The sequence below is a fragment of the Pan paniscus genome, chromosome 5, assembly GCF_029289425.2.
Source record: "Pan paniscus chromosome 5, NHGRI_mPanPan1-v2.0_pri, whole genome shotgun sequence".
Taxonomy (NCBI): domain Eukaryota; kingdom Metazoa; phylum Chordata; class Mammalia; order Primates; family Hominidae; genus Pan; species Pan paniscus.
Window position 1 is genome coordinate 141,739,299 of NC_073254.2, and position 18,981 is coordinate 141,758,279.

The window sequence follows — 18,981 nt, forward strand, 5'->3', positions numbered from 1 at the left end:
GATTGCTTCCTGATTGATGAGAACAAGATTTTAAGTTTTATGAGGTAAGTATTATTGTTCCCATGATGTAAGTGAGGAAACTCCCAGGAAGAGTTTATGAACTCTTTGTGAACATGATGAAATATATGAAAATAAGTTACTGAAGCTTTCTATAAGGCTTCTAAACCCATGATACAGGGAAAATAATATCAACCTCACAGCAGTTGAGGTGATCCAGTGAAACAGTGCCTGTGAAGTTCTCAGCATGGTGCTGGACCACTGTTGGCACCCAGTGTGAGGTTACTATCATAGAGTTCCTAAAGGTTTTAATTTAAAGTACAGGTAGGAAATGGTGTTCCTCAGAGAATTTTAAGCATAGCTTAATGAGAGCTATCAGGTGTCCTTTGAGTGAATTCCTAAAGGAGCTTTATAAATGAAACTGTTGGGTAGGCCTTCATTTTAGGAATGGGCCATTAGTCATCTAATGTGCTATCTGATAGACTTCAATTAGCCCAGGACTGAAAATTGAGGTTTGATGTGAAACAAATTTTACCACGCTGATAGAGAGTTTGGACTTTCAGGCTGCTAGCACATGGGCATCCTCCACTTCTGGTAAATGTGTTTGGGAGCACAAATCACTTGACTATGCTTCGATATTCAGCGGGCCAGGAGTAACCTTTACATTTAAGAGCAATTTACATTTGCTGATCTCATAAGATAAAGAATCCAATAAAACAAAAACTATGAAAGTGCTATTAATCCTTTGAGAAGAAATGATGTAACTTCAAAGGAGGGCTATGTTGTCTTTATGACAGATTTTGGGTAGTGCCAGGTTAGCAAGTGCAAAGTTATTAAAATTGCTACAGATAGGGATACATACTTCCAACCACCAACTATTACATGATTCACTTCTTAGGATACTTTTAATAATTCTATAAACAATATTATTGTGCCCATAACAATGGGGTAAGATGGGTAATAATGTTGGAAGCTTTTGAATGGTTTTTATAGAAATAGCTGTAATATTTTGAAACAAAAGCAGAACCACTTTGAATTTCCTATCCTTTTTCACTGTCTTTGCTGAAAATAGATATTAGAGACAGAAAGAAGTAAAAGGGTGAAGACAGAAAAACACTTCTACAGAGAAATAAAAAAAAAAGCACTAAAATTGCAAAATAATACCCAACTTGGCAGAGTCTAAAACAAATGTGTTTTAAATTTGGCCCTGGAAGATTTCTGTGGTATAATCCACAAAGAAAGACTGAGTAAAGGGCCATCTCCATTTAAATCCTTTCCAATGGCAACTGGAATTTGTGCTGTGCTGGCTTTAGTTAGATCTGAGGGAAGAATTAGGCCCATTTGTTTTTTAAAGAGATTTTAAGGCAGAAGACTAAGCAGGTGTACAAAAGATTTTGGATTGATAAAAATGTAATCATCTTTTTTGAAGCCAATAATAGTATCTATCTAGTTTGCAAGTATTTATTTTGAATTTGCAAGTTAAATGAGTTTTCTAGGGATGGAGTGAACAGGGGTAATGAGTGGCAGCTCTGCCTGGGCTGGTCTAGGATAAAGTGGGTCTTAAGGAGCATCAGAGTGATGCTCAGTGATCTTTTGGAGTAGACTCTTGACAGACTAGCCATGATATTTTTGAAAGCATATTTACTAAAGAATATGATACATGCACATAGTTAAGAATACACAAACCTGAGCCTGAGACCTCAGTAATATTAATTGTTCATTTCTGGAGATGACACAGACAATCGATTACAAGAAATAAACAAACTGCATTTTGCTGTGTGGATTTATATGAGGAAGCTTAAATGGCAAATAATGGATGATTCTAACAACTTCAGTACCTATTGAGAGCAAGAAATTGAGACATTCTCATCTAATAATAAATTATTCTAAAGTGCAATGTTGCTGAATGAATAGAAAGTGACCTTGAAATCAAGATCACTTTGGTTCTGAGAACCAAGGCATGATAAAGGTGAGGCTTAACGTCTTCATACAGTTTATGTACAACTGAGCTCCTGAGACCATGTGCATGTGTTCAAGAGACCCATTGTGCTGAGTTATTATTATTATTATTTGTCTCAGTGATGTGTTCTCATTACAGAAATTGTATACAATTTTTAGAGACTATCCCCTGACATGATGTTTTCCCTATGAGCAACGAACTAAATCCCCATGTATGTGTTGACAGGAAAATTCAAAACAAATTCCTTGAAGGAAGATCATGTCTTCTTCATCTTCGTGCATCTTGGGCCCAGGGATACAAACTACAGAGTTTCTAAACAAGTGGTTTAGGTCCGAGACCTGCCTGAAAATGAACAGCAATGATAGCACAGCAAAACACACTGTTTTTATACTTTGATTGTGTGTTCCTTTAATATGAATCCAGAAGGTGCTGGGAGAGATTAACCAGGAGCCAGAGCTCCACCAGGCCTCCTTCTTTTGGTGCCTCCGAAGTACATGCAACATTCAACTTAGCCACTTAATAAAAGCTTGCTAATTGGAATGGACGTAAAATACACTATATATATTATACATACATTTTATTCATACATATAATATATATATTTTATACACACACACAGACACACACACGTACAGGAACCTATCATTTGTAAATATTACAACCCAGCTATTAGTGCTCGCTTTAATTCCTGCATCACACGCTGTTAGGAGTCAGTATCCTACCTCACTTTGTGTTGCTATTTCTCTCCTTATGTATATTTCTTTCTTTCTAAGCATAGTGGGTATGAAATCTTCTAGGGCATAAATGACCTTATATACAAATATAAAAATTTTGTTAATAATGATATTTGTAGACACAAAAAGACATCAGTACACTTCAGAATAGATCTACACTGTTTTTCCAATTGTGGATGATATGGCTTAATCTTTATATAGGAATATGGATGTACCATATATGTATTTCTATTATTTAAAGGGCATCATAGATGCTGAGCCACTGTGTATACTTACCAAGTGCTTTACTGACCCCATCAGCCTGATATGGTTTGGATTTGTGTCCCCACCCAAATTTCATGTCGAATTATAATCCCCAATGTTGGAGAAGGGGTCTGGTGGGAGGTGATGGGATCATGGGTGCAGATTTCTTCCTTGCTGTTCTCATCATGATGAGTGAGTTCTTATGAGATCTGGCTGTTTAGGAGTGTGTGGCACCTCCCCCTTCTCTCTCTTTCTCCTGCTCCGGCCATGTAAGACATGCTTGCTTCCCCTTCACCTTCTGCCATGATTGAAAGTTTCCTGAGGCCTCCCCAGCCATGCTTCTTGTACAGCCAATGGAACTGTGAGCCAATTAAACCTCCTTTCTTTATACATTACCCAGTTTTAAGTATTTCTTTATAGCAGTGTGAGAATGGACTAATACAGACCCTAAAAGTGCTATGGCCTTAACCTTAACCAGCACTTACTCAAAGGATGGGCCACTGAGAGATTCTCACATGACTGTGGCCTGGCTTTTTATTTGAAGAAGGAATTGGTATTTACATTAAGAATTGGGAAGGAAGGAAGGGAAGAACAGGTAGAAAGACAGGGAGATACAATTTCACTTTCTTTTCAGTGAAGTAAACACCAGCTCAAAAATATTTCCACCATAAATCTCTGATTATTGAATATTAATTTCTGGTCTTGGCTTTACAACATCCAAAGGCATTTTCAATTACTATTCAAAATTCATACAGTTTTTCAGACCAAAATAGTTTTGGTTGAATCTAAATGTCAAATTTATTATATATTTTACTATACATTTTTTCCCCCTAGGACATGAGAAAGGAGCTGGTAGAGACAGGAAAAAACTTATCATATAATCAAATAACAAAAAGGTGTTGCATTGCCAAAAAATATTTGGGAATTTCTTTTCTGGGCCATCCCACTTCCTTATTTTTGTTTCTAGACTGAAATGGTACACAGCATATTCCACTTCCTTTTTCTCTTAAAACCTGTTATAGTTTTGTTTAGTTTGAGGTCAGTCTAACCATGCCCCTCACTTAGAGGCTATATAACCTCAGCGTAGGAGGCTGAAATATTCTCCCTTCTGGTTGGCTGAGGGACACATTAACAAAAGCAGATACTTTAGTATTACTCTAGAATCAGAAGGAAAAACAATGTGAATTTTCTCAGTTTTCCAAACAGCAGCTCTGTGAAAGGAACACGTCCATGTAGCTTATTGGTATTAATTCCATAAAGGCAACCTAAAAATCTAAACTGGGAGCAATTATTGTAAAGCATCTAGTCATGTGAGTTTTATTGAATAATTTATTACTATTAAAACAAAAAAATTTTTAATTCTTTTAACGGTTAAAAAAAATGGATATATGGTTTACTGATGGTAAACACTGAAGGACTGGTCTTTGCCTTGGGAATCTTGACAAAAGCTTCTGAAGCCATTTAAATACCTGATGGATTAGGATGATCATTTTCCAGCCATTTGTTTTTTGGTGTTAATTGCTTTTAATCCTTAGAGACTTATCCATTAATCTGTTTCCTGGGGAAGAAGTTGAATCTTTGTGTCAAGTTTCTAAATCACCATTAAGAAATGCTAACATTAAAAATATTATCTCAGTGGCTGGCAAGATGGCCAAAAAGGAACAGCTCCAGTCTGCAGCTCCCAGTGAGATGAACATAGAAAGTGGGTGATGTCTGCATTTCCAGCTGAGGTACCCGGCTCATCTCACTGGGACTGGTTAGACAGCCGGTGCAGCCTACGGAGGGCAAGCTGAAGCAGATTGGGGCGTCGCCTCACCCGGGAAGTGCAAGGGGTTGGGGAACTCCCTCCCCTAGCCAAGGGAACCCTGGAGGGACTGTGCCGTGAGGAATGGTGCATCCCAGCCCAGATACTACGCTTTTCCCACGGTCTTTGTAACTTGCAGACTAGGGGACTCCCTTTGGTGCCTATGCCACCAGGGCCCTGGGTTTCAAGCACAAAACTGGGTGGCCATTTGGGCAGACACTGAACTAACTTCAGGAGCTTTTTTTTTTCATACCCCAGTGGCACCTGGAATGCCAGCAAGACAGACAGTTCACTCCCCTGGAAAGGGGGTGAAACCAGGAAGCCAATGCTCAGCAGATCCCACCCCCATGGAACCCAGCAAGTTAAGATCCACTGGCTTGAAATTCTCCTTGCCAGCACAGCAGTCTGAAGTCCACGTGAGAGCTCCAGCTTGGTGGAGGGAGGGGCGTCAGACATTACCGAGGCTTGAGTAGGCGGTTTTCCCCTCACAGCCTAAACAAAGCTGCTGGGAAGTTTGAACTGGGCAGGGCCCATTACAGCTCAGCAAAGCCGCTGTAGCCAGACCGCCTCTCTAGTTCCTCCTTTCTGGGAAGGGCATCCCTGAAAGAAAAGCAGCAACCCCAGTCAGGGGCTTATAGATAAAACTCCCATCCCCCCCTGGGACAGAGCACCTGGGGGAAGGGGCGGCTATGGAGGCAGCTTCAGCAGACTTAAACATTCCTGCGTACAGGCTCTGAAGAGAGCAGCAGATCTCCCAGCACAGTGCTGGAGCTCTGTTAAGGGACAGACTGCCTCCTCAAGTGGGTCCCTGACCCCCATGCCTCCTGACTGAGAGATACCTCCCAGTAGGGGTTGACAGACACCTCATACAAAAGAGCTCCAGCTAGCATCTGGCGGGTGCCCCTCTAAGATGAAGCTTCCAGAGGAAGGAACAGGCAGCAATCTTTGCTGTTCTGCAGCGTCCGCTGGTGATACCCAGGCAAACTGTCTGGAGTGGATCTCCAGGAAACTCTAGCAGACCTGCAACAGAGGGGCCTGACTGTTAGAAGGAAAACTAACAAACAGAAAGGAGTAGCATCAACATCAACAAAAAGGTTGTCCACACAGAAACCCCATCTGAAGGTTAACAACATCAAAGACCAAAGGTAGATAAATCCACAAAGATGAGGAAAAACCAGCGCAAAAAGCCTGAAAATTTCAAAAACCAAGATGCCTCTTCTCCTCCAAAGGATCACAACTTCTCACCAGCAAGGGAACAAAACTGGATGGAGAATGAGTTTGATGAATTGACAGAAGTAGACTTCAGATGGTGGGTAATAACAAACTCTGCCAAGCTAAAGGAGCATGTTCTAATCCAATGCAAGGAAGCTAAGAACCTTGGGAAAGGGTCAGAGGAATTGTTAACTAGAATAACCAGTTTAGAGAAGAACATAAATGACCTGATGGAGCTGAAAATCACAGCACGAGAACTTCATGAAGCATACACAAGTATCAATATCTGAATTGATCAGGTGGAAGAAAGAATATCAGAGATTGAAGATGAAGTTAATGAAATAAAGCGTGAAGACAAGATGAGAAAAAAAAAAGAATGAAAAGGAATGAACAAAGCCTCCAAGAAATATGGGACTATGTGAAAAGACGAAACCTACATTTGATTGGTGTACCTGAAAGTGACAGGGAGAATGGAACCAAGTTGGAAAACACTCTTCAGGATATTATCCAGGAGAACTTCCCCAACCTAACAAGGCAGGCCAACATTCAAATTCAGGAAATACAGAGAACATACAAAGATACTCCTCAAGAAAAGCAATCCCAAGACACATATCATCAGATTCACCAAGGTTGAAATGAAGGAAAAAATGTTAAGAGCAGCCAGAGAGAAAGGTCGAGTTACCTACAAAGGGAAGCTCATCAGACTAACAGTGGATCTCTCTGCAGAAACCCCACAAGCCAGAAGAGAGTGAAGGCCAATCTTCAACATTTTTAAGAAAAGAATTTTCAACCCAAAATTTTATATCCAGCCAAACTAAGCTCCATAAGTGAAGGAGAAATAAAAGCCTTTAGAAGACAAGCAAATGCTGAGAGATTTTCGTCACCACCAGGCCTGCCTTACAATAGCTCCTGAAGGAAGCACTAAATATGGAAAGGAAAAACCAGTACCAGCCACTGCAAAAACATACCAAATTGTAGAGACTATTGATGCTATGAAGATACCACATCTACTAATGGGCAAAATAACCAGCTAATATCATAATGACAGGATCAAATTCACACATAGCAATATTAATTAACCTTAAATCAGATTAACCATTAAATCATTCTCAGCAAACTAACACAGAAACAGAAAACCAACACCAACAGAAAACCAAACACCACATGTTCTTACTCTTAAGTGGGAGTTGAACAATGAGAACACATGGACACAGGAAGGGGAACATCACACACTGGGGCCTGTCAGGGGATGGGGGGCTAGGGGAGGGATAGCATTAGGAGAAATACCTAATGTAGATGATGAGTTGATGGGTGCAGCAAACCTCCACAGCACGTATTTACCTATGTAACAAACATGCACTTTCTGCACATGTATCCCAGATCTTAAAATATAATAAAAATAATTATTTCATCTTATCTGCTTATAGTTGTGCTTATAGTTGAGCACTCTCAAGGGGATAAATTTAATTTTAAGGAGCTTAATTTGAACTATGGCTACTGTGAGTATGTAATTGTGTACTCTTAAAACTGTCAGCCTTAAAGTGAGGGTGAAGAGCTGGTTAATCATTTGTGCTTATCTAGTACCTTCCAGGCAATAACACTGAGCTCCAACATTTGCACCTAGAGTAAGAGCCTAAGGTGCAAATCATGAAGTGGTTGCTAATTATTCTCTCCTTGTTAATAATAATGAAAAAATGACACAAAAAAGATGTTCACTGTCTTGCCCAAGGTACGAAGTCAGGAATTGGAGGAGTAGATATTTTGAACCTAGGGAGTTTTGCTCCAGAGCTTGCCCCCTTGATCCTGTGATAGACAGTCCCCTAAGACTAGATGTTAGAGTCGCCATAATCTAAACCACCAAGTTGGAAGATAACCCCAAACAAATATTTTTAACAATACTTTTAAGTCATACATTCTAATGCAAATATTTTAAATTTGATAATAAAAATGTAAGGAAGAAAATCATAGCACAGATATACACTGATCACTGGTATAGTTATATTATTCTGTTAGCTGCTCTGAGAGATACAACTATACATCAAATATGGTTCCTGCCATCTAGGAAATTATAATTTAGTAGCAGAGGAAAGTATATATACAATGTAATGTAATATGTGACAGTTATGTGAGTGTGTATACATAATACACTTCAGAAGCTCCGGAGAGATATCACTGTTGATCTACAGCAGATGACATCTAAACTAAAATTTAAAGTGTTGATTGACAAGATATTATATAAGGTTTTGACTTTCATGTGAAATACTTTTAGGCTGCAAGAATGTTTTAAAGATTTTTGTGTTGGCAAGTTACCTGTTCAAGTGAATTTAAAAATGCAAGAAAAATCACTTTGAAAATTGTAAAAGTTGGTAGATATAAAGACATTTTCAGTGATGATGAGAAAGTGATAAAGTTGTTTTAAAAAGCAGTTTGTAGAGTTCTGAAAGAACCTAAAACAGAACTATCATACCACGCAGCAATCCCATTACTGGCTATATACCCAAAGGAATATAAATCATTTTATCAAAAAAACACATAAACTTGTATGTTCATCATAGCACTATTCATAATAGCAAAGACATAAAATCAATCTAGATATCCATCAATGTTGGACTGGATAAAGAAAATGTCATACATGCACACTAGAGTACTATGCAACCATTTAAAAAAAACCAAAATCATGTCCTTTGCAGCAACATGGGTAGAGACAGAGGCCAATATCTTAAGTGAATTAATACAGGAACAGAAGACCAAATACTGAATGTTCTCACTTACAAGTGGGAACTAAACATTGAGTACGCATGGACACAAAGGTGGGAACAATAGACCCCAGGGCCTACTTGAGGAGGGAGGGAGGAGGGAAAGTGAGGGTTGAAAAATTACCTATTGGATACTATGCTCACAACCTAGGTGATAAAATCAATTGTACACGAAACCCCAGAAACACACAATTTACTCATGTAACAAACCTGCACACATACCCTTGAACCTAAAATAAAAAGTTGAAACAGAAAGATAAACAGTAGTAGCCAAGTCTCAGCCAATTACAGGCCACCAGCTCTTCAAACCAGGTTCAAATAAGGCAAACACCCAAATAGGGCAAATACAGAAACAGCTGTAACAAATCTAGCTGTTTCAGTACATCACAGGTCACTTTCCTTTTTCTGTTCATAAATGTTCTACAACACGTGGCAACCCTGGAGTCACCCTGAACTATTCTGGTTCTGGGGACTGCCCAAGCAGAGAATCATTCACTATTCGATTAACTTCTGTTAAATTAAAACAATTTAATGGAAGCCGGCATGCAAAATGAATTGAAGGAAGACAGAACATTAGAGACACAGGTGAGCAGAAACAAGGTAATGCCAGGCCTGAATTAGAATGCTGGAATAGAAATGAATACCATTAGGTGAACAAGCAAGAATGAGAAAGAAGGGCAATTAAAGTGAAACTTCAGCATGATTGTATATTATTCTTTAGCCGTATTCAACTGCTCTGGTAGGTGATGAATAAGATTTAGTTTGAATTGGGGTATTGCAAAAGGGTACAATACAAGGCTAGAAGGGTAAGAGAATTAAGGGTGTATGCAAATGAGTAATCTCAGGGATGAAGTCTGAAATCTGTGTTGGGTTAGGGAAAAAGTGAGGAGGGCACAAGGGGGCAGTTGGTGGAGTCAATAGTTTGGAATGCAAGTGGAACTAGATGACTGTTGCAACGGGAGATCTAAAATAGTTCAACTGGAATTTTAAGAAGTGGTGGCATGGTCAGAGTAAGTTGTTTGGGATCAGTGTTTTGGATATAGTATGTGCCAAAGTCTAATGTATATACCATTCACTCATCTGGGTCAGAAACAGACCTGGTATGCTCAGATGTTGGGTTTCCAAAATGGTAATAGTAATGGTAGTGGGGAGGAAGAAAAGCGGCCAGGTGTTCAGGTTTTAAGGAAATAAGGGAAAATGGCCTGCATATAAATAGTGTTAAAAAGAAACCGAGAAACACATACAAATATAAACAGTTTATTTGAGCAAACATTGATTCATAAATTGGGCAGTTCCAAACCAGAAGTGGTTCTGGAGCTCCACTGAGGAAATGCAAGAGGGAGGATTTTATAGAACAAACACAGAAGTAAAAAGAAAAAAACAGAACAAAGATTGATTACAGTGATTACAGTTACACAGTTGCCTTATTTGGTCTACCCTATTGGAAAGTCCCTAGTTATACACTTATAAGTTTTTTGGCTGTTTCTGATTGGTTGAGCTTAAGTTCATTTTTCCTTTAATGTAGGCATTTATAAGAAATATTAATAGCTCAAGTTAAGTATGCCTATGCTTAAAAATCATCCAAGGTTTGAATTACATATGAGGCCTTACTGGCTTTGTCTGTGCAGTAATTCTTCAGGCCTGATCTCCATTTTAATTTATTTTAGCAGTAGGAAACAGTATCTAAGTAAGTGGATAGTGAGTGGTTAGTCTTATGAATCTTAAAAGAACAGGGACATCTTGAAGGAAGAATGGGGAGACATCATTTTCTAGAGAAACAATAAGGTATTTATTCTCAGTAATGTAGAAATATTTTAAATGGCCAAAATGAACAAGGTATCTACTTGGGTCAGAGGGCAAATTTTTCCATTGAAGGATAAACATGCAATGTTAATGGGGAAAATTTGAATGAAAAACTTTAATAATAGAGAACATTCACTGTATACTTATGATTTCTGTGTGCTATCTTGCAACAGTATTGCAATTTACGTATTTATTACCTCATTGGCAGTGGAGGAAAATACAGCTTAGAGAGGTTGAGAATATCCCCAAGGTCGTCACGAAACTTGTAGTGGGAAGGGCTGTATTTGAACCTAGGTCTGTCTGATTACAGAGACTGTGCTTCTTTCACTTCATTGTTATCATTTATTCATTCAACTTATTTATGTGGAATAAAAATATATTAGGAGCTTAACACTAAAAGACAGAGTCCCATTTTCCTATTTTCTAAAAAGTCAATATATTAATTTTCATTGGACACTTAATATCTACAAGTCATTGTAGGAAATGAAAAATATAAAAGAAATCTCTCTCCTCTAGTTGTTTATTATCTATTTATGAGTATACATACAACTATACACATAAACTGTATACATAAAGATAATGATATGAAAGTCAGCAATTCAGTACTAAATGGGTGGTACAAGCAATATGCACAGCATAAAAGTGTGCAGAGGAGAAACTACCATGGGTAGTTGGGATATTGGGAAGGCTTCATGAAAACTGCAGAACTCCAGCTGGACTGTGAAGGATGGAGTGGATACAAAATGATAGGAGTGAGGAAGATATTTATTTGAGGGAGAATTGAAAATAGGTAGCAATGACGGAAATACTTAAAATCATTCTCCTTTGTGCAAATCTCCCGGCCCAAAACCCCTGAACCTCCCCCTACCCAAAATAAAACCAAATAAATGTCCTCACCTATACCCAATTTCAATATGGCTGTGTAGGAATTTTATATGGGAGAGAAGTAGGGCATTGGACTGGAACAGTAAGTTGGAACCATATCATGAAGGGTCTGAAATGCAAGAATAAATATTCAGACTCCTAGAGAACTTTGAAGACTAAACTGAATGGAAATTTGCAGTAATATCCCCTAGGGAACTCATAATACATTTCCGATTATGGGAGTGCAGAAATAAGAAGTTTAGTATCAACTCTGGCTCTCCTTCCCTGCTAGGGCTAAATGTTAATATTATCCAAGGATGTTTCCAAGTGAATCTCTGCCAGTTCTCTCTTTCCAAGTCACATCTCAGAGTCTCTTCACTTGAATCAAGCTACTCCCAGCTTCTGCACACATCTGGTCCAACACTACTTTGGGATATGTTTTGCTAAGGTTGCTGTTCTGCCTGGAAGGCCCTCATTCCTCAGCTGCATGACCCGAGGTTTCCTTCCTCTAAGACCTTGCTAGCGGCTCCTAGATGCCTTCCAAACCAAATTCTCTTCTATGAGATCAGCTCTCAGCTTTGTATTCCCTGGCACTTATGGAGTATGTTATGGAGGTATGTTATTTTGGCCTTGCTTATGCTGTCTATTTGTTGTCTGTGTGTTACTCTTGTCTTCCTTGGACAGTCAAAGACCTTGTCTCCAGTTTTTTCGTATTCTTCAGTGTAATTAATGTAATGCTTTGAAGATAAGAAAGGAATATAAAGAAATGCCCTTAAACTTAGCTTTGTTTCACAGCATTAGGCTATGTTATATTTGGTTGAGGATAACAATAATAGCTAACAATACTGTGTCGAATTGAACTATCATTTACAATTTTTTGGATCTGATTACAAAATAAGATTTTAAAAAAGTTCTGCATCTAAAATGTCATTGTGGTTTGGCAAAAATCTTTTTGTTGTTGTTATTATGAATCTTATCTTAACAATCCTATCTTGGAAAATCTAATGGAAACTTCACTGAGTCTTATCAGGGACATTTATAACTCCTTACAATTTATTTTCTATCTTTAGTTTAAGACAAACAAAAAAGTTATGCATTTTTTTTTTATCTGTAGCCTCTTTAGAAAGAAGAAAGTTGCAAAGCCTAGGTGTTTTAGTAATCAGTTTTCCTGATACCCCGTTTAATTAATGTTTGCCTTCTGTAAAATTTTAAAGCCTAATATCCCTAGAAGGCCCCTTCACAGTGCAACTTGTACCCTAATAAAACTCCAATCATCCTACAAATGAAAATTTAAAGTGGTACTAGAGTTGATCTCCATGCTCTCAGTCTCTCCTCTTTCCAGGATAGTCCTTCTTTTCCTTCCTTTTAGCACATTTATTAATAAGTTCATGAAAGGGTTTCAAAAAAATTTTTAAGTATAATGAAGGAGAGATCTCCACTTAGTGTTAGCTTGGTTAGGTAAGTGGCTAGAAAGATGTTAATACTTGATTATCTGTATTTAAGGACATTTGCACTTTTAAACCTGAGAGAGTATTTTTATTATAAATATGTTTACAATTATTTTTTATTTTACTTTTATAAAACTATAAAATTCTAGAGTCAGAAAGGGGCCTCCTACATAATCTACATAATCTCCTACATAATCATTTTAAAGAATAAAGAGAAACTAATAGACTCATCTAGAGAGATTCAGCCAGTTAGCTTCAGAGCTAAAAGTGGCATTTTCTTTATTAAAACACACAGAGACACACAAGCACACACACATACATGCTGACTAAACTTCTACCACAACCCAGGCCAGTATGAGCCCTAGGGTTACAATATTTTTATGATATGCCTGGCTCTGCAAACTTACAAGGAGTGGGGGAAGATTATATATATAAGATTATATATATATATATACACACACACACACATCTATATAAACGATCAATTATACAGTATAAATTTTTATAATAAATCCATGTGAAAAGTGGTATGGGAATTGAGAAGGGATTTAAGGGAAGTCTTTAGAGAAACAGTTATCTCTAAAGGCTTAGTTCAACCGAGAATCTTCTAAACTGAGAGTAAGAAGACATCAGAAATTGAGGGCATCAAAAACAGAAGAAATAACATGAATGAAAGTTATGGAGGTATTAAAAGCTGCATAGCTCATTCAAGGAATGGTCACAAGTTTCATCTACTAATGGGTTGGAGAGGGACGTGAAGGAGAAGAAAGTGGCATAAAACGATGAGGAAAAGGTAAGTTAGAGCTGGCTTTTGGGTGACTTTGTTCACTATGCAGCTGCTTTCAAATTTTGTACTTTACAGACATTGAAATTTTTTAAATAACATGATCAGCGTATCAAAAAGGTGAATTGTGAGCATATGGAGCATGGATTAGAGGGAATATGTTATAGAAATAGTTCATGTGAGAAATGAGCAGAATCTCAACTACGACAGTGTCAGAAGAACTAGAGGACAAGTGATAGGTTCAAACCTTTCAGATGCAAGGTCAATAAGTGTCAATGACTGAATAGATTTAGAAGGTGAGAGAAAACCTGAAATTAGCTTCACATTGGATCAACAGGTACCATAAAAAAGATATGAAACTTGCAGGAACTCATTTCAATATTTTGTACATTAGGCCACATTGACAATGGTTACTTCACTAATTTTTTAAAAACTTAGCTAAAGGTTGTCTTCTTTGATATAGGTTTTGTCTAATACAAGTTTTCTTAAGGATAATATTTACACTCCTTTTATATTTTAGTAGTAAAAATTAAATTGAAATTTCAATGTTTAACAATAAATACGAACAAACAGGAATTTTCAATGTATTACGTAATTAGTTTTTGAAGGATCAGATTTCAAAAGAGACTAAGAATTATAAATCTGTAGGTTTATGAATGTTTGAACTTCAGAGGGACATTTTGAGAAACTTGATGTCTTCTTTATTCATATATTTGCATACATACATAAAAATGAGTTATATATATTCATACATGTGTATATAATTTATTTATATGTATGTTATTTAGGACTTATAAGACTTGGAATATGTCAAGAATTTTTCAAAATGGTTTCCAAATATTGGCTTATTTGTTCTGTATAATAATAAGATAGTATTATTATTACCCTCAGTTTATAATTATGGAAATTGAGGTGCAGTTTCGGAAGCTTAACCAAAGTGACATAGCTAGTAAGTGTCAGAGTCTGACTTTGAATCCTAATGGCCTGGCTCTAGAGTCCTTGATGAGTTGTTTTTTTTTTTAAGGTAAGAAACTATCATTTGCCATTGCTCTTGTATATGAATATTCAGGTACAGAGCTAATCAACCTTTAATAGTCTGGTTGTTTAAAAACTCTATGTATAAAAGGGAAACTAACATAAAGATTAGACAAAACTTTGAACAAGAATGTGTTGGATCAATACATTATTCAGTAAATTGGTAAGAGAAACATAGTTTGATAATTGAATCTGTAATACAGTTATGGGTCTTTGATGACTCAATACTTCATAGACTGACAAAAGAATATTTATCTACATGTGCAATTTTTAAATTTCATTTCTATAAAAAAGAATGAGAGCAGGCACAGAACTTATAGATATTATTTAGCATTTGGAAATTAAAGTTTGCCACATACATAAAAATAGTTAGGTTTGATAAAGACAAGTTAGTAACATTTTGATATTAAAAATAATTTATTTAGAAATAAAATCTGCAATTGTTAAAGTATCTTTTTCCCCCCAGGAAATAATCCACTTAGACTTTGAGGAGTTAATGGCAGGAGGAAGGTAAAGGGAGTACATCTCTAGTGGGTTGTGTTAGGAAATAAAAAGGGCTGTAATAATAACTATACTCTTTCCTTTCAGCTATTATGGCCTCTTGAAAGTTGCCATCTACACTTGGGGTTCTTACGTAGTCTTATTTTATTCAGGCTGCTTTTCCTGACTGTTCTAAACAATCCTGCTGCTTGAAAGCCTCTCTCTCATTAGACTCTAATGGGAGCATCTCAGGAAATACATGAAACTCATACTAAAAGGGCATTAAACAGATGAATGAACACAGTGCTTATGTCTTTAACCTAGGTCATTTAGAATCAGATTCTGGGCTGTTCGCATTATACTATGGCTCATTCATGGATGACTCATATTAAAGAACTGTCATGATTCTCGTTTCTGCTACCCCGTATTGATTAAGTTTCAGAGGTTCATCTGAGAAAAATGAATCAGGGCATGAGAGGACAAAGGTATTCATTCCAGGTATAGATCTAGCTGGGGAAGGTATTTTAGTGAACTTGGAAAAATGCTTGAATGCATTGCAATATATTCCATTACAGGGGGGATGAAGACTGTATCTGGTCAGGTTGGTCAGGTATTTACATAAAATTTTCCTTCCTCTAAAATTTTATCCCCTCCCCTGCAAATAACACAAACACATTCACTGACTGTGTTCTATTTATTGCATTGCAAAGATCTGGGATAATACATATACATTCTTCTCAATTTTTATGAAGAAAAAAATCTTGAGCTGCTTCTTAGTATGGGGTAAGAGTCCCACCACCTATATTCTAACCTTCAATTCAACACTAATTAGCCCAATAATCTTTTTTTTTTTTTTGGAGACAAAGTCTCGTTCTGTCACCCAGGCTGGAGTGTAATGGCATGATCTCGGCTCACTGCAGCTTCCGGCTCCCGGGTTCAAGTGATTCTCCTGCCCCAGCCTCCCAAGTAGCTGGGATTACAGGTGCACGCCACCACACCCGGCTAATTTTTGTATTTTTAGTAGAGACGGGGTTTTACCATGTTGGTCAGGTTGGTCTTGAACTCCTGACCTTGTGATCTGCCCACCTCGGCCTCCCAAAGTGCTGGGATTACAGGCGTGAGCCAACGCGCCCAGCCTTAGCCAGATAATCTTGATGAAAATTCCCTACTCTCCTGTTTCTTATCTACAAAAAGATATAATACTATGTCTCCTGCTCCCCAAGATGATTATAATCATTAAAGGATATAGTCAACACATATTCCAAGAACGTCTTGGTTTTTCTGAATTGCTCTGTCCTCTTGATTCTGCTAACTGATGAAGAAAAACCTGAAAGTGAGAAATGGAAAGAGAAAATGAAATTTGTGTTTGTGGGCTATGTGGTGCCTGTTTTTTACATTTAAAAGATAATGTATTAGTGATGTATTTAGCTTTTCACACTGATTTTTTTTTCTCATAATGAATTGGGCCAGCTAATTCAAATTGTGAAACTTATCCATCATAATAGATCAAGTTTGTTCCTAGAATATTGAACTGGGGTTATCTTTCATTGACTCTGCAGGAAACATTATGACATAGTTTCTAGAGGTATAAAACAAGTGAAAGATAACAATGGCAACAGTAACAGATGCTAGAATAATACCATTTATGAAAGGGCTTTCGCAACCTTTACCTTGCTGAATCCACACAACTATCCTGGGAGGTAGGGGTCATTATTATTTCCATTCCATAAACAGGGAAACGGGCCAAGACAGATAAACTTCCTCAGCATCACACAGCGAGGAAGGGACAGCTGTGACTTTGACCTAGGTCATTTGGAATCATATACTGGGCTCTTCCCACTATACTACATTTCATTCTGCCCAAAACAATTCTTTTTAGTTAAAACAAAAGAGATGTCATCAATTTTTTTTTTCCTGTTGGTTCCCAGGCCCAGAACTGAAGCTGTTAACAATGAGATAGGCATCTCAGGGAGGATAAAACTTGTAGGTAATAACAGAATGGATAACATTTCCAGAGCACTTATTTCATACCAGATATTGGTATAAGGACTTTGCACATTTTAATTATTTTAATGCTTATACAAAACTTGGACCCCAATATATTATATTCCTCTTCCCATCCCATAGGCATGCAAATTAAATAATTCACTTATTCCTCTGCAATGAGTTAGTTGAACATCTGAATTTGAACCTAGGGAGCCTGGCTTCAGAGCTCCTAGCATAATCACTTGCACTTAGCCTCTCCCACAAGCCTGCATCAGTTACATTCTGGGGGCATCCTGGCCTTACAGTACAGGGAAAAGGCCAGACCAGCAGACAGAGTAGGCACAAGGAGACTAGGGAGAAAGAAATTGTCCATTGACCAATGTTGAAAGGCGAGAGGGGAAAAGAGAGGTTTAGCAAGGCAGAATAGGTTAATCTTTTCATGATAAACTGTTGGCATCAGGTAGGAAGCTTTGCTGCTTGGCTAGGCACAGGACATGATTCTATTTCCTAAAAACTCTGGGCAGAACCAGGGTAGTACACAATCCCAGAGATACAAAGGAGTCAAGTGGTGGGTCTCACTTGACTAGACCACGGTGGAGTAAGCCAGGGACCTGATTGTTGGAAGGGAAATGAAAGGTCGTATCTTACAAGCAAACAAACAAAAACAAAACAGTGCAAGAGCCTATGTACTGGCCCTAGGGCACCAAATCATAATAGGATGATCAGCATGCAGCACAGGTTTGTACCTCAGAACCCCTGAGTGAGACAGAGGCTGCCACAATCAAGGAGATTGGTCTCTAAGAATAGTGTGTGCTCTATCTCAATACAATAAATCCAGATAAAAAGATAAAGATAGCTACTCTTTGAACTTTTGGTTCCCAGTTTGCAATAGTACCCTTCCCATTTAATTTGTAAAGAATAAAATGAGTCATCATCAATATTATTGAAAGAAAGGGCTTCTTAAATTAGTAGGGATTAATTTACTAGGAATAAAGTTGAATTTATTCAAAGGCAAGGATCAGCAAGGACGTGGTGGGAGAAATAGCTACAGCTATTAGATTAAGTGTCTAAGACTCTTTCTGATGTTACCTCCCCTAGGACATTTTGCTGAATCCCCCATGGCTGATTTTATGAACTCTGACTGCAATAACTTTGCATTCTAGGCACACTTACTGCTTTGCACCATAATTAGTTTTTGCTCTTCTTATCCATTTTAGGACTTTGGTTGACGATTGAGTTATTCACAATTAGTTTGTGTCACATAATCATCAGTGGTCTACAAAGACCCCACACACATTTTATTTATCTATCTATCTATCTATCTATCTATCTATCTATCTATCTATCTATCTATCAATTCATTTTTTCAACAGTCTGTACTCCCACGTCCCTCCACATCATAGGCTGTCATTTTAATGTGTTTCCATGTATCCTTTAATTTGTTTGCTAAATGGGCATCATTGCTTTGTGTGAATGTATTTTAATTTATATGTATGGTATTGTTATAGATTATTTTGTTTCTTCCTTTTAAGCTTGCTCAGCGCTATGTGTTTTAAAGGTATATCTGTGTTATTTTGTTACATCTAGTTCTTTGCTTCTAACTGTGGCAAAGCATCCCACAGTGTGCTTCCACACTGAGACCTATATTGCCTGCAACTTATTGCTGACTTCAAAAGGGCTGAGCTGAACATCTTGGTGTATGGACCCTGGAGAGCTTAGTGAGAATTCCTCTTACATAAATACCAGAAGACAGATTGCTCATTCATTGCAATTTGATTACATGTTTCCTATCTGCTCTCCAGAACGATGTGCTTTTCAATTCATGTGTTTGTCTAGACTATACATTTCTTGAAGGCAGGCAAAATTGTCTTATTT

The 18,981-nt window shown here is 37.5% G+C and overlaps 1 long non-coding RNA gene across 1 annotated transcript in view; it reads left to right on the forward strand.

Moving 5' to 3' along the window:
• Positions 1–11,750: 11,750 nt before the first annotated feature.
• Positions 11,751–18,981, forward strand: part of LOC117980688 (uncharacterized) — a 199,257-nt gene continuing 192,026 nt past the window's right edge. The window contains exon 1 of the long non-coding RNA XR_010112304.1: positions 11,751–11,987. This is a non-coding gene — a long non-coding RNA (uncharacterized LOC117980688). The remainder of the gene's footprint in view (positions 11,988–18,981) is intronic.